Source organism: Prionailurus viverrinus, chromosome B3 (assembly GCF_022837055.1).
Source record: "Prionailurus viverrinus isolate Anna chromosome B3, UM_Priviv_1.0, whole genome shotgun sequence".
NCBI classification, from domain to species: domain Eukaryota; kingdom Metazoa; phylum Chordata; class Mammalia; order Carnivora; family Felidae; genus Prionailurus; species Prionailurus viverrinus.
The window spans coordinates 109,724,453-109,748,341 of NC_062566.1; the positions used below are offsets into that span (position 1 = coordinate 109,724,453).

Genomic DNA, 23,889 nt, shown 5'->3' on the forward strand with positions numbered 1-23,889 from the left:
CATGTGCAGGACACACAACCAAACTAAGAGTGTGGGTAAGATTCGAACACTGGGGAGGGTGAGGAAACCTTTCTGTGCAAGAATAATACAACCAAAGACATGAAGTTGGAGGCAAACCAGAGTGAATGGGAAATAACCAATAATTCACCTTACCTAGAGTGAAGCACACATGAAGAACTGAGTTAGGAGAAAAATAAAGGTGGTAACAGAGACTGCAGCTTCAAAGAGAAGACTAAGAAGTCTGGACTTTCTTCTGGAGGTGCCAAGGAGCCAGCTTCCTCATACTAGTTCATTAAATTATGAAGACAGCTTCTGAGTGCATGGTAGATTACTAGCAGGGGGTCACGCATAAATTGAGTTGGGATGCTTCTCTGTGACTTTGACACAATTGACTGTGTTTCTGTTGGGGTCTCCACACCCAAAGTATTTCATATGCATAATGCTGGAGCTTACAGATCCTCAGAGGGTTATCATGCTTGGGAGGCTTGATGTTCTTTTTTGTGATCTGCACCTCTCTGATAGTGAAACCGTCTTGTTCTAATGTGAGAGCTCACAGACGTCTCCCGTCTTCTAGATGTTATCAGTTACAGCACTCCTGCAGGTGGGCCGCATGGCCATGGAGCCAGAGACCCTCAGATGAGAAGAGGCTTGAAAGGACCTTAAAACTTTGTAAATGCAGTTTTACTAAATGTCATAGAAATGGACTCCTAGGATTTTTATGCCATTTAATCGGGAGCAAAACGAGAGACGAAATGTTTGTTGCCTAGTACCTTGCTCCGTTCTGCAAAGGCCTTTTATGCTTTTGATGATGATGGTAGTGATAATTTAGAAACATGTTTTGCCCACATATGTGTACTATAGTAAGACGGTTTTCTTTCTGAGCAGCCTAGGAAGAACGTTCTTTTTTATAGGCCTCAGATACAAGTTCTCTCCCTCAGACTGTTTGCCCAAGCCTTAAAAATACGGCATGATTACACAAGCACTCTGGAATTTAGATTAAGCAGCATTCAATTCGAAAATCTAATCACATCATCTAAATATCATTAAGTTCTAATAGGCTGATTGATAGGGACCAAAGCTGTTTTTGCCTGGTGCTGCATGCCTTTCCCTCAGCCAGCCTTTTCAAACTAAGATGTTGATAAAGGCATCTATAAATCTTAATAGTTGGAGACAGTTTAAAAGCATAGTTCACTGGGTAAGGTCACACCCACTTAAGTGACCTATTTTGTATACTTTTCAAAAATAGGTTAATTAACTTAATAGAAATAATAGGACTCTCGTATTGATGTGCAATTACTACTAAAACAAGTTTTTTTTTTTTTCTTTCCAAGTGAACACGATGTTCATGAAATTGAGGGCATAATAGCCATGACAAGAACCAGGCTTAGCAAGGCAGGTCATGTGCAGTGAGTACATTTCAGACTTGCCCTTTAAAACCCGCTTTTATTCCAGTGCTGGGATGTGGGCATACCTCCACTAAAGCATTTCACTCCCAGCACTCTCCTATTTCAGTTTGCAGTGCGTGGGGGTGGTTTATTCTAGCTGTTGTTGTTTTCCCAATCACTAAAACAGCAGTCTATGTAGGCCCTGTTCCCTAAAGACTTCAGCATGCATAGGAACCTCAATGAATCTCAGTCTCTCTTCTTTTTAAACTGAGGCTGTTTTCTCCATTTTTCTAACAAATGATTCATCTGGTATCCCGGGAGAAGCATGATTTCAAAGGAGACTGCAGCGTAGGAGGGCAAGGGAGTGCCCAGGCAAGAGTCCTATTTGGGACAAGTTACATTATCCTAAAGGAGCCTGGTTTTATTTATTTTTTGTTGTTGTGTAGTGCCTGATTCAAATTTTCTGCTCCCAAAGCATTTTATCCTAGTCTTAGACCTCTTGCTGATGGTTATAACCTTTTAATTCTATTATTGATCACTAACTTTGCATAATTTGATTTTTCTATTCATCTGTTCCTTACAATATACCTCACTGATGTTTTATATCATAAGTGGAGCATGTGAGTATTACATTATTCTTCAGAACTTTTATTTTTTTATTTAAAAAAAAATTTTTTTTTAACGTTTATTTATTTTTGAGACAGAGAGAGACAGAGCATGAACGGGGGGAGGGGCAGAGAGAGAGGGAGACACAGAATCGGAAGCAGGCTCCAGGCTCTGAGCCATCAGCCCAGAGCCCGACGCGGGGCTCGAACTCACAGACCGCGAGATCGTGACCTGAGCTGAAGTCAGACGCTTAACCGACTGAGCCACCCAGGCGCCCCTCTTCAGAACTTTTAAATATAGCTTAAATAGTAAGTTACATTTTAAAAAGTTAATTCCCCTCCTCCATGCGATTTCTTGTACCACAAACAACTGTGTCTGTGGACATTGCTGAGTCCCTCATGGCTTGAATTGTCCTTGGCCCAGGTGGTCTGAGAGGCAGTTAGCAGTACACATTCATAGGAAGGCGGGTTGTTCTTGCAAGTTAGTCATGATGTATGCATTGACCTGAAAGGTTCATTTTGAACCAGAGGTCCTCAATGGACTCCTCACTCACCTTCCAGAAATGACACCATTTTCCCACTTGCTTATACTGCCCTGACAACACAGCCTTAAATGGAAACAAGTTTTGTTTGCATGTATGTGTGCATGCACAAAGAAAATAACAGATCAAACTAGTCTATGGGCCTGTCGCTATGTTAGAAAGAACCTTATAACCATCCCCCAGCAATGGGATCTTCATTAGGAACATGACTTTCTTACAGAAGGTTATAATGCTTATGAAGTTCAGTTTTCTGACTTCTTGTGAGAGCATAGGCATATGAGAGAACTCTTTGGTTTTATGTTGAGTAACGGAATGGTTCACTCTCCAGTGCATGGAACCCACCCCACTTGAATATGCTAGTTTCCTCCTAATGGCTAGGTTAATGTTGGTGGTTTTCCCTCCCAAGCATTTTCTCTAGAGTTAAGCAGCATCTCTTTCTTGAAAGCAAAACCCTCATTTCCTATTTCATATCCTCTAATTTGCCTAGTATAAGGTCCAATTCAGAGCAAGTATTCATTAAAAACATTTTAGTTAATTAACTACAAAACGTCTGGCTTTGGTTTAGGAGAGAATAAGAGATTGGGCAGGGAAAGCACTGGCACACAAGAGAATTAAAATCAAAAGGATATCTTTTTATGTTACTTTTTTTCTTAAATAATAAAAGTATTATATATGGCTTGTGGAAAATTTGGGAGCCCAGCAATGTTTTAAAAATCACCCAGCTGCTCCTGGCTATATGCTTAAGATAACTGAAAATAGGTTGTTACACGAATGTTCATAGCATTATTCATAATATCTAAAAGTAGAAACAAATATTCATCAATGAATGAATGAATAAATAAAACGTGGCATGTCCATACAATGGAATATTATTCAACAATAAAAAGAAATGAAGTACTGACACATATTACAATGTAGATGAATCTTGAAAACATTGTGCTAAGTGAAAGAAGCCATTCACAAAAGACCACACATTATATGATTCATTCATATAAAATGTCCAGAGCAGGGAAATCTATAGAGACAAAAATTATATTAGTGTTTGCTTAGGGGTGGGGATGGGGGACTTGTGGGTAGTAGCTAAAGGGTACAGGATTTTTTTTGGAAGTGATAAAAATGTTCTAAAATTGACTGTGGTGTAATGGTCATACAACTCAGTGGATAGATTAAGAACCACTGAAATTTTTTAATGGGTGAATTTGGATGGTATGTGAACTATATCTCAAGAAAGCTGTTATACAAAAAGTTAATCATTTAAAACTCAATCCTGAAATGTCTAATTAATGGCATTTTGTTATATTTCCTGTATTTCCTTCTAGTCTCACTTTACATAAATATAAAATGTTTCATAGTTTGGCTCATACTTTGTGTACAGTTTCTATATAGTGTTTTTCATTTACCTTTTTATCATGAACATTTTCTCATCCCATTAAGAACATTTTTGTAAACACAGTTCTAATGGCAGCATAATAACTTACCTCATGATTATAACATAATTTCCATAGCCATTCTTCTAGTGTTGGACATTTTAGCTTGTGTCTATTTTTCACAATTGTGAATAGCAAGTTGCATTTTAGAAAGACTGTGAGACCTTTTATTGTCATTTCTGAGCATAAAAGTTTTATGTTAAGGGAAAGAAACATGCAGAGAGTAATGCCTTCATTGAGTTTTAGACCAAAGTTTCTGAAAATAAAAGCTTTGTGTCTTGGTTTTATTTAACCTTTGGGTGGAGCAAAGTAAATTTTCATCAGGAGTCACTAAAAGGACAAGACCCACCTTCTCAGGGAGAATTTTGAGGTCAAAATGCAGATTAGCCCCACCTCAGCAGCTCAGCAAGTGGAGCAGTCTCCCACTCTTCTGTGTGAACACATGGACAGGGTCTCAGCCTGACTGAGTTTGTGCATTTATTATATAAGAAGTTCTCTTTTTCTTGAAGCATCTTCTCTGGAGAAAAGGATTAAAGGCTGCAGTCTTTTCACTAGAAATATTTATTAATATTATTTTTAAATGTTTATTTATTTATTTTGAGGGGGGGGAGGGAGGGAATATGAGAATTCCAAGCAGGCTCCATGCTGTCGGCACAGAGCCCAGTGTGGGGCTCAATACCACAAACTGTAACATCATGACCTGAGCTGAAATCAAGAGTCAGAGGCTTGGCCAAGTGAGCCACCCAGGCACCCCTTTATTTTTTTTGAGAGAAAAAAATTAAATGTAGTTTTAGACAGTGATTACCTTTCATCTGGTTCATCATATTTTATATTCTTATTTGAGGCTGATGAAAATATTTAGAACTTTAACACCTCTGTATCCTAGCCCCAATTTTAATGTACTTCTTAATGTTGTATTCTGTTTGGTCTTCGGTTGAACAGTATCTCCCCCAATTTCACTTTATACCTTCCCTTCTCCTTAATACTGTCCAGTTCTCATTTGGAAGGTGTAAGGAAGTGCTTCATCTGTTGTAGAGGAGAGGATGTGGATCCTGTATATTTTCCAATCATTGCATTCTTAACCTATTACATGTACATTTGTGTGGTCCTTACTGACTTGACCTGATCATATTGCAAAGTACAAACATATTACTTAAGGAAAGGAGAGCCAGGCACTAATGGTCTTTTTTCATTAGCCAAAGCCCAGTTCATAATTTCTGTTTTCTAACTTGGAGAAAAAGAAGTTTAGCTAGATTTAGAGACTTTTCTAAGTCACATAGCAAGAAGCTAAGAACAAGAGTAAGAACCCCTGCCAAACTATTCCACGAGAATTCATAAGCTTCCAGGCTCAGTTTTACAGTATATAAGTGGTTGCATAGGTTAAGAAAAATAATTTAATCTCCATGTATCCAAGTTGCACTGGTATCTTCCAAATTTCAAGCGAAGAAAGACCCTTAGAGGAAGAACTTAACAGAATTAAAATTATGTGACCTGAACCATGGTTCCTTTCCCATTCAATTATTTCCTTTTAACCACTGATGGCTTTTTGTGCTTGGCTGGGTATGCTAGTCAAGCCTATGTTATGAAAGAGAAATAAGACACTTAATCCTGTGAATCATTAACCTGCATTGGCCTCCTTTCCCAGTAGCTTGCCCTTCCTGTATGTAGTCTGTTTACTCACTTCTGAGCCAAGTCTCCAAGGTCTCTTATTATTGAGTATAGGGACACCTGGATCACAGGGAGTTGGGCCTTTGTTTTATTCTGACGATGACGTGACTGATTATACAGCTCCAGGCATTTGCATGTTTCAAAGGCATTTTTAAAGTTTATTGCTTGTGAAAACCTAGTTAGTAAAATATCATTAATTTTTTTTTCTTTCTTTCTTTTTTTTTTTTTTTTTACCAAATGAGGCTGTTGAACTTAGGGAAGTTTTGACTTGCCAAAAGCTCCACAACAAGTCAGTGGCAGAATTCAAATGGATGTACACTCTTATATACTTAGTTCGGTGTCTAACTCATTGAGGCATATTTTTGTTTTTTACTTATAAATCCAGGTAGGACTGACTTGAGTCATTTGTAGTTAATAAATTTTTGTGTTTGATCTGTTGCCACTGAAGCCTTATCAGTATTATATTCTCTGGAAAGAGCTGGAGAAACCTAACCTCAGAAACACAGCAGTCAGTAGGTTCAGTGAGACCTAACCAGGAGATCACCTTTGGGCTACAGATTTTTCTTCTGTGAACAGGAAGTCCTCATCAGGATCTTAGAGGTGACAGGAATAGAGTGATTACTCATTGATTTGGATTCCAGGGTCTGGGCACCTTCTGTGAAATATGAATCCCACGGAATATGCGTGATTTTGTATAAAGGTCTCTAGGACTTGGTGCTGGGGCATCGACTGTCTCAGTTTCTCAGTAGTGGGAACTTAGAAAAGAAATGACTTTTGCATGGTCATATTGAAGAGCAGAGGCAGAGTATGGGGTAACATCCATGTTTCTTGGCTTCTTTCCTTGGGCTGTAACCACTAGACTTCATAGATAAATATTTACTCAAGGAAGAATGCTTAGCATTGAAAGAGTGAAGTCTTAAGATGGGTAAGATACACAAAATACTCCTACATAAGTCATTATATTGACATCTGTGGCCACATATTGGTCCATGAAGGGAAAAGTTTTAGCCACTGAAACCTCAGCCACTAGCAACCTACTCTTTAGGCCATCTTTGTAATTATGGCACTGACTAGCCCAAGTCTTAGGTTATTTCATCATGATATTTTCAGTATAGCATTGACTATATCAGTGATTAGCAGCTTCCTGTTAATTCATACTCCCTTCCCCTTATCATTCTTTTTTTGATGTTTATTTATTTTTGAGAGAGAGAGAGTGAGGGACAGAGAAAGAGGGAGACACAGAACTTGAAGTAGGCTGCAGGCTCTTAGCTGTCAGCACAGAGCCTGATGCAGGGCTTGAACTCACAAACTGTGAGATCATGACCTGAGCTGAAGTCGGGTGCTTAACCTACTCAGCCACCCAGGTGCCTCTCCCCCTTATCATTCTGATGACCCTAGCATATGTTGCTGTATGTTCTTACTCTCTGCACATAACACTAGTTTTTACTTTGCATGTTTAGACACTGATGGAGGCACTAGTAAGTTCTGCGTGGAGATTTTAGAGTCCAGGGTAGTCAAGGAATAAAGAACAGAGAAAGAGAAGATCAGGTTGACTAAGACGAGGATATAATCTTGATGGGCCTCAGTGACCCCAGGCTAAGACAAGAGCAGCTTAGACTTAGTGTTTTGAACCCTTTAATGAAAGCTGTTTTAAAATAAAGCATATGGACATAGGGCAGGATACACTGAGAATACAGAACAATGCTGGGAGTAAAGCCAAGAGCATGTGGCGAGACTATCCAGGGGGCCAAGACCAGGGGCATTGGGTGGACTAAAATGCTCCTCTCCCTGATATACACATAACTAACTTCCTCACTCCCTTCAAGTCTTCGCTTAAATGTCATCTTCTCAATGAGACCTACAAATCTATGCTGACCCACCTATTTAAACTTGCAATGATTTGAATGAGTTAATTGAAACCTCATGTTGATTATTCCTGCATAACACAAGAAAATGTAATGCAATAGATGGTGAGCTCAGTGGTGTTCCACATCTTGGTTTTTATTTTAATGCTCCTTGCAAATAATGGTATTCGGTTAGTGTAAATATTAATAATATTTACTCACGAGAAAGGAACAGAATGTTCTCCTTTTTCTAGCTATACTCTGAATTCTTGTATTCAGGATTTCCCTGAAAGATTAAAAGTTAAATAGAGTGATATTGATAGAGTTGGCATACATGATCTTTGTTTATACTGATATAGCACATTTTGTCATTCCATTTGTTTCTTCCCCATGGTTACTTTTTTTTTCTCAATGGAAATTTGCAACTTCAGATCGCTTTTTCCATCTTTTTGATGCCAGTGAGGAAGGAAAGAAGCAGGGTACATTTGCTGAACTTAAAGATACTTGGTGTGTTTAAATAGAAATAAAGCATACCAGAGAGGCACAGTAGTTGAGTTTCATCAGTAATGCAGGATAATTTAAGTATTAAATGCGTCAGGCTGATTATTTCCACTTTATTCATTGTAGGCATGGCTTATAAAGACTTGGTAGGTGTACTTGCCTATGGCCCTCCCACCTGTGTTTGGGATGAGCTCATCATACTTCACAAACATAGCTCACAGGAGATGGTCTCTATGTCGACTAAGAAACACCTATTTGGGGTTGTATAAGGTGAACTACTACTGACTCAGTCTGTGATTCTTTTCTGTCTAAATCAGTGCTGGGATGTGATTAACTGTGCAGTGCCTCACCAGAAGGACCAGGGTTTTTCTATGGTTCTCAAACCAAATTCAAGTTTTGGAATTATGGTGTCTGTTTAAATTCCAAGTGGCTGAGATAAAGTCTCAGTTAACATTTACACATTGGATTATCATCTCCTAGTAAATTCAGAGTATTGGTAGAAAATGTATGGGTCAGTCTGATCTGGATTCGAATCTTTCTACTACCTTATTGTGTGAATTCTGTTGAATGAAACTCTCTGGACCTCCACTTCTTTGTAAAATTGGATAGTTTCAAGACAATGGCTTCACATTTCTTAATTACATGTTCATTTTTTAGAATAGTTGCAAAGAATTTGCAATATCTGTCATCCAAGTATTTCCTGTCCCCCTACCCCCTTCCTCCTTGCTCTTGTATCATGGTAACTGTTACAGCAGCCTACCTACGGCAAGCATTACAAAATCTCCAGGTGTGTGTTCTGATAGGCTGGGTCCTCTCACTGAGCCCAGACTCAGTTTGGGTACTGTGTTCTATTAGCTGGGATCTCAGAGTATGGGATGATTTGCCAATTATCTAATCCTTAAAACATCTTTAGGAGTTGAGGAGGAGGCAGATTTTCTCCCTTAGGTATACATCTTGGGAAACATACCACCTCACACCTATCTACTTTTCTGGGGCTTTGCATGGCTGGGTAGAAAGTGAAGCACAAGAGGTTAAGTCACTTATTCAGGATCCACAACAGTAAATAGTGAAACTAGTATTCAAAGCAAGGTCCACGTAATTCCAAAGCCTGGATTCTTAATTGATAGGCTGATCTCAAAGAGTTAGCTCTCAAATCCTTCATCATATCTAAAAATAAGATAATAAAATCTAGTGTTGCCATGTTGAATCGGGAAATTCAGATTTCACTTTTGAGCTTCACTACTGACTTCACCTCAGGCAACTCAATCATCCTTGGATGATTTCTCCATGAAGAAAATGAGGATCATGATGTCTGCGCTTAGGGGTAGAATAAGCATTAAAAAATAAAACATAATAGCATCAGTAAAGCCCTTTGGTCTCCAGAGAGGATGAGCATTGCATGAATTTCTAGTGTTAATATTTCATGTTGAAGACTTCTGAGCACATTCATTTTAAATGCAAAAAAAGGTAAACTTTGGACCATGAATATCCTGATTCTGGGAATTAAATGGTAACCGATCTTGAAATAGTTATAGCAGTGCCAAAAGAGGGTAGAGTAATGGAACAATATCACCTAGCTAACTCCCAGAGAAGGCTTCTGGATTGTTTCAGTTAGCAGCAAGAGTATGTATTTTGTGGGCCCAGAGCATATTAATCAACTGCACTATGCCAAGATTGAGTTCTGTTTTTTACTAGAGATCTGTTCTAAATCACTTTGTTCATAATATTGTCATCAAGTGTGCCATCCGCAAACGGGACACGTACAAAAGGAGCAAAGAAGCTTTTGTCCCAGAGTATAACTCCCAGAATAAGCCAAGAAAGATAACATGGAGGATTAAGACATGTTTCTGGGAAAGGTTTTCCTTCCAGACTCCAGAATACTACTGAGTGTACATTGCCACACCTACTCCCCAGGGCAAACAGCATGCAATTCTGTACACAAATATACTTAGTGATGTCTCTCCTGGGAACTTTTAGAAGTACTGCCTTTTCCTGGGTGCCAGAAAGACAATCAGCCTACCAGGAGGTGCCTCTGCAAGTGTGTGTGTGTGTGTGTGTGTGTGTGTGTGTGTACACACATGCACATAAAAGCACCAAGGTGTTTTGTTGTAGTTGTTTTTTTGTTTTTTTGTTTGTTTTGTTTTGTTTTGTTTTGTTTTAGAATGATCCTTTTGCTGGCCAGTACCAGAATGATCTAATTATGTGTGCTTTACTGATTCTCATGTACCAAAATCCATTTTCAAGTTTAACTAGGTTTTCTCAATGGACTTTTCCTTAAAAACACACACTCAATCACCTATGGTTATCTTTCCTCTCACTAGGATAGAACTCAATTCCATTCATAAGGAGAAAATATATAAAAACGTTTCCATTTTGGAAACATTATCCATTATCGCTAAAACTTCTCCAAAAACTTCTAGATTGATGTGAGAGAAAGAGAGAGAGAGAGAAAGAGAATAAAGGAGGAGGAGGAAGAAGTGGGAAGGGGAGAAAGGGGAGGAAGAGGAGAGAAAAGAATGAAGAAATGGAAATAAAAAGCAATTAAGCTTAAAAAACAAGCCAGATGAAGCTCTGGCAACATATATAAATAAATTTACTTTAAGAAAGTCTTTCAAGGGTTAAAAGAATTTTTTTCTCCAGCTAAGAGGTTCAAACCTTCTGACCTTTTACCCTGTCTTGTCTATTGATCATTGAGCACTCTGAGATGAACAGATGACCAGGTGCTGAGCACACTTTAAAGAAAGTTACTTTGCTGGAAAATATTTCCCTACTCAGGTATCTTTAATAGCTCAGTACGTGACCTTGGCATGACCCAAAAGGAGGCAGCTCGTTCAAGCAGGTAGAATACCAGGTCATCTCAGCACTGCCCTCATTCATAATGTTCTTTTTCTAACACTGAGCCAAGCCTGTGACCATGCTGCCTTCTTTATTGTGTAATAATCAGGGTCTTCTTCCTTTCTCACCCTTGTTTCCTGCCCTGAGGCTCTTTTGACAATAGTAAGTATAAATTGAAACCTGTATTTCTTTGCAGAACAAAGACTGGAATGAATTCATTGATAAGTAGCTTTTTAAACCTTTGGACCCATTTATCAAAATTCTATATGAGTGTGTTTCCTGGTGACCCAATTAATTGAAATATTTTTTTTTTCTGAAGCCAAAAGAGAAAGGCTGGTATTGTTTTATATGCTTTCTCATTTTAGTTGTATATCACTTTCCATTTTGCAGTGTGCTGAGCTTAGCATATTTTCTTTTTTCTTTTTTGTCACTGTCCCCTCTGCCTCTACTTTCTAGCCTTACGAAGAAATGGGGTTAGCTACTTGACCGTAACCACATGAGGAGTTGGCAGTGGAGAGTGGATTAAGATTTCTATCATCCAAGTAATTGGGCCTGTTTAATCCCAATCCTGCACAAATCCTTCTTGTTAAAAGTTTGAAGTTTTAATTTTATCTTCCTCAAGTCAGCAAAGGAGTTTTCAGGCTGCATCTGGAGAGTTGTGACTTCTTCCTAGTTCTGGCCCATAGCCGGCATATTGGAAATTGGCAGAATGTACGGTCAGGAGAGGAGGGAGATCTCAGTAAAGCACCACAAAAATTCCACTCCCCCCTCCCCAGCATACCCATTTCATTGCCCCAATTTTGTGTGGCTGGCAACTGATGATGTTTGGGTTGTAAAAAAAATCATTTTGCCCCACTTTTTTAGGCAGACTGAAGACAGGATTGAGGTCAGAACTAGAGCAAAGTATTTGGTTTTGTTGAAGAAGCTGAAATAAGAACCACTTTGGAGGAGATGTGTAGATAAAAGTGTTGCTGTGGTCTGAATCACCAGATGCTTGCTTGTAGAAGTTGGAGTGTGGGAGTGTGTTTCTCTATTGGCATTTTGACACAGAGGCAGGTGAGATCAATGCCACCTTTCTGCAAAGTACTCTAAAACCCCTTCTTCCTTCATTAATATTTTTCCTTTGAAGATAAAGGAGCTGCCTTTAGTATGTGTTAGCATTCCTTTCACAGTTAAATTACTGTTTAGTGGTATGTGATTTCTTTGTTACACTAGAATGTGGTAGATACTCTTCATATATAAGCCCTGGATTTCAGGCTTTGTTTTTAGGATGAAGCTCTATTATCTTTTCTTTTTTCTTTTTTGGCAAGAACCTGTTAGGGGATAAGACACATTTCATGAGGCAAATTAAAAATAAATATTTAAATTCATTTTTTTCCCTTTATCTAAAAAGTTCAAAGCACTTATGGCCATTATTGCTCTCAGGTCAATCCTCTGAGACAAATTTATTTATTTTTGACCTACAGATAAGAAATAAAAGTACAGATTATTAAAGGCATAGTATCACATGATTTATACTTATTAGGTTCTCAGTAAACGTTTGGAATGTATTGAACAGTAAGTTTCTTTCTGATAGTAGTCTAGAGCAATGCTTTACAATTTTTCTTATGTTATAGGACGCTAGAAATTGATACTACTTATATGGCACATGGAATAGGTCTTTTCGAGGAACATCTCTAGTAATAACATAATGTAGAAAGTTGTAAATCTTGAAAAATGTTATGCTACAATATACCTGTTGAGAGTAATGCTGCCACAGAGCTCATGGGTTCGACTGCTAGTCTGTGCTAGTAAACAGACAGTGTAGGAGTATCATGCCTACTATGATGCTGGAGATTCGAATGGCTTAGAAGGAGACACAAACACTAGGATTCCAGCCAGTTCACATCTTAAAGTATTTCAAGACAATTGGTTCTTGTACAAATGGTACAAAGTACATGTATGCATATGCTGAGGGTGGGGTGTGCTTTATACTCCACCCTTATTCCTACCTGGTACTCCGTGACTAGAGTTGGTCTGTGGCAACAACAGCCTCTCAGTTCTGAAGAACATCTGTGGGCCAGAGCATTGCCTAACTCAAGTACTCATCCCAATAGTCAAGGAGAGAAGTTTTATTACTTGCCACCTTGAGATATCCCAACTTTGGGTGGATTCGGGAGCGTAGCCTACAGTTTTAGAACATTTAGTTTGATGGAGTACTGAATGTTTGAGAGCTCCATCTTCTTCATCTTTCTTTTGGCCTTGTGTGGTATTTTGCCCAGACTTGTTTATCCTGCAGCAGGAGAGAGTTGTACTGTGAGCAAGGGCCAGCTGGAGGAGTATTCTTTGTAAAGAAAGTACTTGACCTTGATATGGAAGATATCAGCATGATGATGATTATGCTTTCCAAAATTTCAGGCACTATTCTAAGATCATATAGTGAATCCTTACAACATCTCTATGTATGAGGTAACTACTATCATTATCCCCATTTTATGAATAAGGAAACTGAGGCAAAGAGGCTCAGTAACTTTTCCAAGGTGATATGAGTAATACATTGCAGAGACAGAATGCAAAACTAGAATGTCTGGCTCCAGAGCCTGTGGCCTTGCTTTACTTCTCCTCTAAGTAGGGATGGGGAAAAGCACCTTAGGGAGAAGATTCATGGAATACAGTGGTCCTAGTGGCTGGGTGAGCCCTATTCGGAATTATACTTGAAGAGGTACAGAAAAGAGATGGGGGAGTGTGTGAAAACAGTTTCTGTGGGTGGAAGCAGCCATACTGGTTGCCATGGCAAGCCATGTTGGAGCCTGCCTGGCGACTGCAGCAAGACTTCCTTCTTTACAGGTTGGGGGCACTAAAACGGGGAACTGGAAAGACAGGCTGGCATCACCTACTTGAGGCAGGTGAAGAAACGGAAACATACAGTAGAGGCATTGGTATTTTGTGGTTAGATGAGGACATGGCCTAATGCGAAAAGTCACTCATTAGTTACATCAACGTTTGGATGCTCTTTGACAGAGCTATAGGAGTGATTTGAGGGTGGGTTTTGGTCTTGACCCTATGCCACAGTAAACAAAATGAAACTCTCCTTGAGCTAAAGGTAATGGAGATGAAAGTGTGTTTACATAGATGAGCAGTGGGATTTATCCAGTGACTCTGGAAGGTAATCCCAGGGTTCAGTGCTCCATGAATACCATGCCGTGTTCTTAAGCTGGTAAATTACTGTGAGCTTTTATGAGAATGGATTGTGGGAAGCATCTAGATGAAATTCAGCCTGTTTCACCTTGAGTCCAGGGCCCACTAATGCACTCCAGGTGTGCAGGCTGCCCAGGCTTTCTGCCTTGGAAGCCTCAAAAAAGAACTTTCATCCCAAAAGGGAAGCTTTGAAGAATACCAAGGATCTTTCTATCTTTTCTTGTTTTTTGTATTCTTTCTGCCCACATTTGGTAATTGGAGATATTTGTGGTGTTAAAGCCAGACTTGTTCCTTCTCAGCCTGCCCCTCCAACAGTGAAATTTTAAGCCTGTGGCTTCAATTGTGCACAGCAGTGATTTCTCTGCAGTGTCCCTCAGATGTAAAAGGAGAATGGCTGAAATACTAGAAAGGGGGATGTAGGAAATCACCAAACGACAATTTTCCACGTCTATAGATCCTTTCATCTGAGGGCAAAAGAAGCTAGAGAGGGTGCCCTCCAAAAAGATTGAGGGGGGTGCACAATTTAAAACTCTCTGGTTATGGGCTAAGGAACTAAAGATCAAAGCACTGTGTCCTCAGAATTACACAGTGAGTCACTGGAAAAACTCTGAGTAAAAGTCAGGCATCCTGTTCTCCAATCTTACATGGCTAATAAGTACAATTGGCTTTAAATAGTGCATTTATTTTTTTTTTATTTAGATCCAATACTATCTTAAAGAATATAATTATGTGCGCATTATAGATTAAGATTTTCAAGCCCTAGAGCATTATGAGCTATTTTGCCATGATGATAAAGTGGGTGAGGTGAAAAGGTGCCTGAGAAGCCCTCATGTCTGTTGTGTGGTCCCTATGCTTCCAAGGCATATCGGCCTCCCTTAAAAAACCACTGCCATTATTCAGGCCATCTTGTGGCTTCCATTTAAAAGTTCTCCTTTAAGAGAGATTTTTCCAAAGCTAAATTAACAGCTATGAGGTGCACTGGGTAAGTCTGTGATTTACTTTTTTCCAATTTTGACTGCTTGTAAGCATTTCAGTCTGTTGCCCACTAGTTCAGATCAACATACTGGTTTTAACTTTATCTCCAATGTAATGATTTAACATAATATAGACTAATGTGTTTGCAGGGTTGAGGGCAGTAGAATTTGCTTGAACAGGAAATATGTAAGTTCTGTAAATGTTTTAATGTTCCCTTTAATTTGGGCTCTTTTTCTTTTCTTCTTATTTTTTAATGTTTATTTCTGAGAGAGAGAGAGAGAATGCACAAGTAGGGGAGTAGAGAGCGAGGGAGACATACACTCTAAAGCAGTCTCCAGGCTCTGAGATGTCAGCACAGAGCTCTATGTGGAGCTTGAATCCATGAATGGTGGGATCATGACCTGATCCTAAGTTGGTCGCTTAACCAACTGAGACACCCGGGCATCCCTAGATTCCTTTTCATATGTCCTCTTGATATATGCCAGTTTCTGATCATGGGTGACCTGACTTGAAGGTCAGATGACTTGAAATTCAGACGGTTAAATTGTGTGTGTGTGTGTGCACATGTGCACACGCACATGGTGTTCATATAGTAAAGGAGAGTCATAGTTGTCAATCTTCTCACCACCTGCCAGAAGCTGGAACAAACATCCACTGCAGAGAGGAGTTCTAAGGCACCTTCCCTAAGCATGTTCTAAGAAGTCACCTCCCAGGGAAAAATTTGAGGCATCTGTCTCTTCACTTCTTAGAAAATTAAGGGGCATTGACTCTCTGGGACTGTTACCTGAGAGGTGAGACACAGGACAGTCACCTTTGGGGCCATCCAATAAGTATATTAGGGTCAAGGAAGCTTTTGCAAATCTTTTGAAATGTGTGTAAATATCAATAACAAGGCTGTAGTGAAATGAACATGAGCTTTGCAGTAAGACAAACTAGGGCTTAATGTTGGCCCCACCACTTTCTAGATGTGTAAGCTTAGATTGATGACTTAATTGGCATGACCCTCAGTTTTCTCCTTTGAAAAAATGAGGATTGGGGTGCCTGGGTGGCTCAGTTGGTTGAGCATCTGACTTTGGCTCAGGCTATGATCTCACAGCTCGTGAGTTTGAGCCCCGTGTCAGGCTCTGTGCTGACACCTTGGAGCCTGGAGCCTGCTTCAGATTCTGTGTCTCCCTCTCTCTGCCCCAACCCACTCGCATTCTGTCTCTGTCTCTCTCAAAAAATAAACAAACATTAGAAAAAAGAAAAAATGAGGATAGTAATAACTATCACATGGATTTGTCGTGAGGACTAACTAAGAATATATATATGAAGTTTCTAGGATATAGACTTTGAATAAATATTAGTTTTACTTTCCCTCTGTCTTAACCACCTGATTGGGTTTTTTTTTATATTAAGCATAATTTATCGTCAAATTGGTTTGCATACATTACCCAGTGCTCATCCCATCAGGTGCTCTCCTCAATGCCCATCACCCACTTTTCCCTCTCCCCCACCCCCCATCAACTCTGTTTGTTCTCAGTATTTAAGAGTCTCTTATGGTTTGCCTCCCTCCCTCTCTGTAACTTCCCCTCCCCCTTTCCTTCCCCCATGGTCTTCTGTTAAGTTTCTCAGGATCCACATATGAGTGAAAACATATGGTATCTTTTTTTCTCTGCCTGACTTATTTCACTTAGCATAATACCCTCCAGTTCCATCCACATTGCTACAAATGGCCATATTTCATTCTTTCTCATTGCCAAGTAGTATCCCATTGTATATATAAACCACATCTTCTTTATCCATTCGTCAGTTGATGGACATTTAGGCTCTTTCCATAATTTGGCTATTGTTGAAAGTGCTGCTATAAACATTGGGGTACAAGTGCCCCTATGCATCAGCACTCCTGTATCCCTTCGGTAAATTCCTAGCAGTGCTATTCCTGGGTCATAGGGGAGATCTATTTTTTTTAATTTATTTTTTTTAACATTTATTTGTTATTGAGAGACAGAGCACAATCATGGGAGGGGCAGAGAGAGGAGGAGACAAAGAATCTGAAGCAGGCTCCAGGTTCTGAGCTGTCAGCAAAGAGCCCGACGTGGGGCTTGAACTCACAAATTGTGAGATCATGACCTGAGCTGAAGTTGGACGCCCAACTGACTGAGCCACCCAGGCACCCCAGGGTAGATCTATTTTTAATTTTTTGAGGAATCTCCACACTGTTTCCCAAGGCGGCTGTACCAGTTTGCATTCCCACCAACAGTGCAAGAGGGTTCCTGTTTATCCACATCCTCTTCAGCATCTAGAGTCACCTGATTGTATCTTCACTTGGCTAAGAGTAGGGAAAGAAGAAAGCTCTTTTGTGTTTCTCCCTATAAGGTACTAATCAAATCACGAACGCTCCACCCTCATGACTTAATTACCTTGCAAAGGCCCCATCTTTGAATACCATTACATTGGGGATTAGGGCTTCAAATTGTGAATTTGGGGGATAACACATTTAATTCATAACATGCCTCTCCCTTTTGCATATCTGATTTGGAAAATCTATATGCTCTAATTTGTTTTGTGTTTTTTTTCTCTATAAAACATTATCAAAGTGTTCTCAGAACTTGAATGGACGTTTGGATTTTGTTGAATCTTTTCATGATTTGCCTTTAACACATGTATGATTCCATCTGTCATTTGATTTTCTTAGCCTATGTGAAATTCAGAATAAGAGTTCACTGACAGAAAGTAATTCAGCATGCTGAATTTGCATATCAAAGCCTGGTCAGCAGGTATGGCCCTAGACTGAGGAAGATAGGCAATCCATGACTATGTTGGAGTCTGGCCTTGCCCACATGGCCTGGTTGATTCATCACCTGTCAGGAAGACTGTAACACTAATTACTGTAATACATAAACCCCCAAATTTCAATGATGTAATAAGTACAAATTTATTTTTTCCTTACATCAAGTTTAATCAGATGTTCTTGATTGATCGGAAGCTCTTCTGCAAGCAGAATTGTTTTCCATCATGTGGTTCCTTCTATCTTGTGGCTTTACCATTTTCAACAGATTCATGACTTCCAGAGTCACCCTGTAAGAAGAAAGCGTGAGGGATTATGAATCAGGAGGTTTTTAGGGGCCAAGTCTGAAAGTGTCTCAGATCATTCTCATTGATATTCCATTGACTAGGACTTACATGGCCATACTGAACTGCAGGGATAGCTAGAAAATAGCTAGCTGTGTGTTCAAGAAGAAGAGGAAATAGGTTTAGTGATCATCCAGCAATCTCTGACAAATGTCATCCTTGCAGACTTACATTTCTTTTCTTTCTTTGACTGACCCTTGTTCCAATGTATGACATATTGATTTGTGATTTTAATTCTAGTTTGGCTAACTCCTTTTTTATGAGATTTTGATTTACTTAACTTGCCCTCATCTGATAGCCTTTTGACTCAGATTCTTGACCCTGTCTTCTGGCCATTTTTCATTCAGAGAAGATTGGAGTTAGAACATTTTAGAGATCACTGAGTTTGACAGTGGTTTTTATACTAGAGGTACTAATTTCCAAAGACCATTGGTAAGCTCACTTAGTACATCTAAACAAAACATGAATATATCAAAATCTGTGTTTCTAAGGCTTTCTTCTTTATAATGCTTGGACATTTTGAAAGAGGAAGAGGTTAGTAAGAAGGAAGGTATGATGAAAAGTGTTCATGGATGTTAGCCCTTGCTTTGACTCTCATTAGCCATGTGAAAATTTTCTTTTTTTTTATTTTTTATTTTTTATTTTTTTAATGTTTATTAAACAGAATATGAGTGGGGGAGATGCAGAGAGAGAGTGAGACAAAGAATCCGAAGCAGGCTTCAGGCTCTGAGCTGTCAGCACAGAGCCTGACACGGGGCTCAAACTCACAAACGGTGAGATCTTGAGCTGAAGTTGGAGACTCAACCGACTGAGCCACACAGGCACCCTGAAAATTTTCTCATCTTCTAATGGGCTTAATGGAATACAGAGAAGAAATATTGGAAACTTATACAACCAAAGAACAATGTTATCTCTGGTGGTGAGATTATGAATAATTTTTGGCTTGGTTTGGTTTTCTATTTTTTCTGTTTTTTATTTTCCTCCAAATTTTATGCAGTGGCAATGTGTTCATTTTGTATTTACTTCCCCTCCCAAGCCCAGTATCTCTAAAGATGTAAAACTCATGAAGAGCAAAAAGGATGGAGATTGTTACCAGCCCCAACTACCTCACAAAGTTATTATGAGAATCACATGAAACAATGTAGAAGAGTGTACTTTGAAAAATGAATAATAACTAATAAGGTAATGCTGGCAGGTTATTGCCAGCAGGGTAGATTTAGCCTTAAAAAATTTAGAGTTTCTGTGTAGGGGCAGTAGAAATGCACGCAGAAATCCTGAATCTCTTGAATTCACCATTTGGGTTTGCTGCTCCTCCAAGAGGAGGAAATTCCACAGGCCCAAAATGCATATTTGTTCTCACAAAGACAAAAATGGAAGATTATTTGTGGCTGGTATAGACTGACCATAAATTAATCAGCCTTCAGATCATCATTTAATTAAAAAAAGTTTTTTAAGTGTTTGTTTATTTTTGAGAGAGAGAGAGAGAGAGACACAGACAGAGCACGAATGGGGGAGGGGCAGAGAGAGAAGGAGACACAGAATCCCAAGCAGGCTCCAGGCTCTGAGCTATCAGCACAGAGCCTAATGTGGGGCTCACACCCATGAGCCATGAGATCATGACCTGAGCTGAAGTCAGACACTTGACTGACTAAGCCACCCAGGTGCCCCTCAGATCATCATTTTAAAGTCCACAGAGAAAAAATTATGTTAGCAAGCAATTACACCATGTTCTTGAATAACCTGAGGAGACAGAATAGAAGAAGGCAGATAGATGACAATTGCCTGCCTGCTAATCTGAAGACTCTCCTATTGGTATGTCATGCTGACCACATAGAAATGTGATGAACCTGCTTGTTGGTGGTGAATCTCACATGGAAACTCTTAGTTCACTCATCAGGCTTCCCTCAACTTTTGTGATTATAGGCCACCACCGAAAGGTTTTATTTAAATTAAATTGATCTTTCATGCATTTTTCTGTCCGTAAAAGTAATACATACTTATAAAATTTAGACCTTTAAGAGATATATTATGGAGAAAAAGAAAAAGCCTCCCATAATCTTAGACATAACTACTGATAGCATGGTTCTTTTTTTATATTTCTTCAAAATTTTTCATGCATATATGAACATGTTTACTATTCATTGTCCTAACAAAAATGTGTTTCTATGCCATATACAGTTTCGCACAATTTTCTCATATTACATCTTGGACATATTTTACAGGAGGATTTTGATACCAGTTTTCTTTTCTTATATTCCTTCAGAACCCCTTAGACCCTGATTTGGATGGTAAATACCTTACAAAGTTAATAAAGAAGGGAGCTGGAGGGCAACTTTTGTTGTTGTTTTCCTTTAAGCAAGAGATTTTTAGGTTTGGCCATATTGGCCAATCTATTACTTGTGATCGTTGTATTAATAGTGTGAATCCTGAAGTAATGATTTCAGGAAAGCAATTTTTTTTTCCACCCTGTCATTATTTCCAGCAATGAGCTTATGAAAACTAACTGAATTTAGAGGTGATGTTGCTTTGCTCTGGAAAGAAGGAATAAGTGAGTTATTTACCTAGAAACAAACCTAATCTAGTCACTAGAGAGAGAATTTAAATTCATTATCTTGGTATGTGGGATTTTCTTGGTCTATCTCTCTAGCCTCAACTCCCAGCACCCCATCCCATGTACATGTGCTTCAGACACGTTGTATTTCTTGCTGTTCCTCACCTTTGTGTTTTTGCATTGATTTACCCTCTACTGGGTTACTGTTTGCTAGCCTCTTTGCTAGGTGAGGCTTTCATGTTCATTAGCTCTTTGGTCCGGTTTTGCTAGACTCCCTAGACAAAGAAAGGAACCGCCTTTTCCTCTTCTCTGCTTCTCTATTATGATGGTTCAGATGCTATAGTATAATTTGCCTTATGTGTCTTCACCCTTTTAATTTTTTTTATCGTGGCATAATTTATACACAATAAAGTGCACAAATCTTAAGTATACAGTTGATGAATTTGCCATGTCTGAATTTGTACCTGGACTGTGAACTTTCAGAGTTTTGGAACCATATTTTATCAATTCTTACGGCTCCAGAGATACTTAGTAGTGCCTGAATGAATGAGCGACCACAATAATTTCCTCAGTCTGTCTAGTGTCGATTCCTTTATGGGAAAGGGGCATTAAAGTTTGTTTCTTGTAGGAGTGTGGAACCAGTTGTATTTGTTCACCTCCTTGCTATTAACCCTAAAAGAGATACAGCCTGAATTATTATTGATTTCCTCAGGGGCGATTATGGATCTATGAATAAAAACAAGTTTCATCCATTTTTCTACCCATTTGATAAAGTTATATGAGAAACTATAAATCTTAAAAAAAAAGAAACTATAAATCTTAAGACTTGAAGTAGACAGAAAAGAGATGTAGTTAAGATCAAACTGCCTTTTTCTTACAATTTGTTCCTAATAGAAAAAAAAGCAACAAATCCCTCCCTTAAATTCCTAAATCTAGGTTTAAGTTGCTTAAGAACTGGAATGACATTTAATTTCAAAATTACTTCTCCCATAAAGAGTTGCTGACATACTAAAGGAAATGGTATTTATGCATTTTTTAAAGCTAGATATCAGAAAACTTAGAGTAATTTGATTTAACAAAAGGGTTTAGTAGCCTTCCTTGAAAGATGATCCTGAAATCAATCCCTTTAATTTACATTAGGCTCTCCAAGGAAATAAACAAACTTCCCTATTTAAAATGAGGCTGGTCTAGTTACCTTCTCTGTGCTAGAAAATCCAGGCTGAAATATCAGTACCTTGCTCTAATTCAGATTTTAAACTTTTTTTTTGTAAATTTATATAACAGTTTATTTTATACTTTTATTTACATTTTTACCTAAGCTCATTCAGATTTCATAATTTTTCTATGAGGAAAACATTAACTCTGTTGCAGGTGGGAAAACAGATTAACTCTTTTTTTGAAAGGTATATATAGAAATAGGCAATATATAGCACCAAATGAACCTGCTTTTTTCACTATCCTTAGTGACCTAGATGGCCTTATCCTTTCTCTGCCTGTCTTAGTATTCTTATACTACTGCCCTTATTCTATTAATTAATTAATCAGCTCATTCATTCACATAATCAGTCATTGTTGATGCCAATTATGTACAAGGCACTCCATACTCTGGGGATACAAAGATGACAAGTTCAGATTAAAATTTTATCTCTGCTCTCTGTTCTTAAGAAATTATTTTTTATTCTCTGTGGTTCATTGGCTCAAGTTAATGAGTACCCATTTAGGATTTATTCTGTGCTCAGTACTGTTCAAGATCGTAATCAAAATCTCTCTAGAAGCTAGCAATTCATCCCATTGATTTAAATAGTGACTAATGAATTTTCAGTTCTTTGTGTGGTTAATGTTATACGTTTCATTAGTAATAATGAAATGGAAGATCTAAGCAAACTCCTTTTTCCTGGGAAACATGTATCTTCCTAGTTCCCAATATTAATTGTCTAAATACTTATAGTTAATGCTGTATCACTGCAGGGCTTTTAAAGAAACAATATCCTTTTTCAAATTGTTATTGTAAATTCACAAAGAATGTATTTATGTTAAATGTTATTGTTCATTTTTGGAGGAATTGAGTGGTTTGTTGGCAGAGTTGGGACTAGAAATGTGATTGCTTACATCTTACATTGTGTTAAGATATGGACTAGCGACAAACAGACAAAAATTAATCATATGTGCTTTGGTCATGGATCTGCTTTATGGAAACTTGAGTTTTTGTGTAACAGCTTGAAACCATTACCTGATCAGGCCAGTTAATAGGACAACCCAATAAAAGGTATGGGAGGTTCTATCGTAAGAAACTAGGTATTAAGTGATATGATTACTTACCAATTGAAGTGAGAAAAGTCAGGCTCTTCCTTTAGTTTTCATCTATTATGGTCATGGGGAAAGTAGTTTTTAGAATTAGGTCCTGAACCCATCTAATTAACTAAGACTGGAGGGACACTGGCAGCTTCTCAGAGGATAGTTAACGGAGCAAAGGGATAATGGAAGATCCTTTCTTCCTTGTCTTCGGTGGTCTCTCTTTTGAGAGCCCATATCTTCCTCAGGAATAGCTTCCCATACTCAGAGAAAACTCAGATTGCTTTGGTCTGAGCCTATAAATCAAGAGGTAAAGCCTTTTCCTGCTCTCCTTAAGAGAGTTCTGCCCTCAGTAGAGGGCAGAGAAATAGTGTATGTCATTAATCACTCGAGAATTGTTTACCATGTTAATCTAAAGGGCACTTGCCCATGGCAGGCAGTAAAGTTACCTTAGTTGTTTAAGAATAACCTGAGTGGTTTACTCAGAGGGTTTGCAAATGTTTGGACATTATTCAAGAGCTGCCCTAGACTGACCAATTAGCTTTATTTTTCACTGCTCTTCTCAGATTTATCTTTATACCATCCAATTGCATTGAGAGGAGCAAGGGTTCCCAAAACTGCAACATTACTGACTTTCCAGCCATGTGACATAGCTTTTCAGACACCGAGTTAAATTTCAACCCAGACATCTCTCTTCAATTCAGGTCACCTACAGGCCAGACAAAACCAAGGTCATGTGTTGAACCAATGTAAGGAGTTTTGTTAGTTGCAATAACTATAATGTTATTCACTATTTGAAATACTATACCATGGTTAATCATAAGTTGCAGCTGTTGTGTCCTTTTATTTATGAGCCCTTAATCAAGAGGACACAGCAAGGGCCACTGTTTGAAAGGAGCCTTTCATGAGGTCTTCCTTTTGGATGCTCTCCCCCTTTCATTGTGAAAAGAAGACGACTTCGTGTTGACTTGCA

The 23,889-nt window shown here is 38.7% G+C and overlaps 1 protein-coding gene and 1 long non-coding RNA gene across 6 annotated transcripts in view; one reads left to right on the forward strand and one right to left on the reverse strand.

The window, feature by feature from the left end:
- The window catches only part of RAD51B (RAD51 paralog B), a 617,832-nt gene that overhangs the window by 298,122 nt on the left and 295,821 nt on the right, over positions 1–23,889 (forward strand). The window lies entirely within an intron of this gene.
- Positions 17,852–23,251, reverse strand: LOC125167876 (uncharacterized). Its single transcript, XR_007152977.1, has 2 exons — positions 22,944–23,251; positions 17,852–18,019 (listed from the first exon to the last, which is right to left on the reverse strand). It is a non-coding gene; the product is annotated as an uncharacterized LOC125167876 (long non-coding RNA).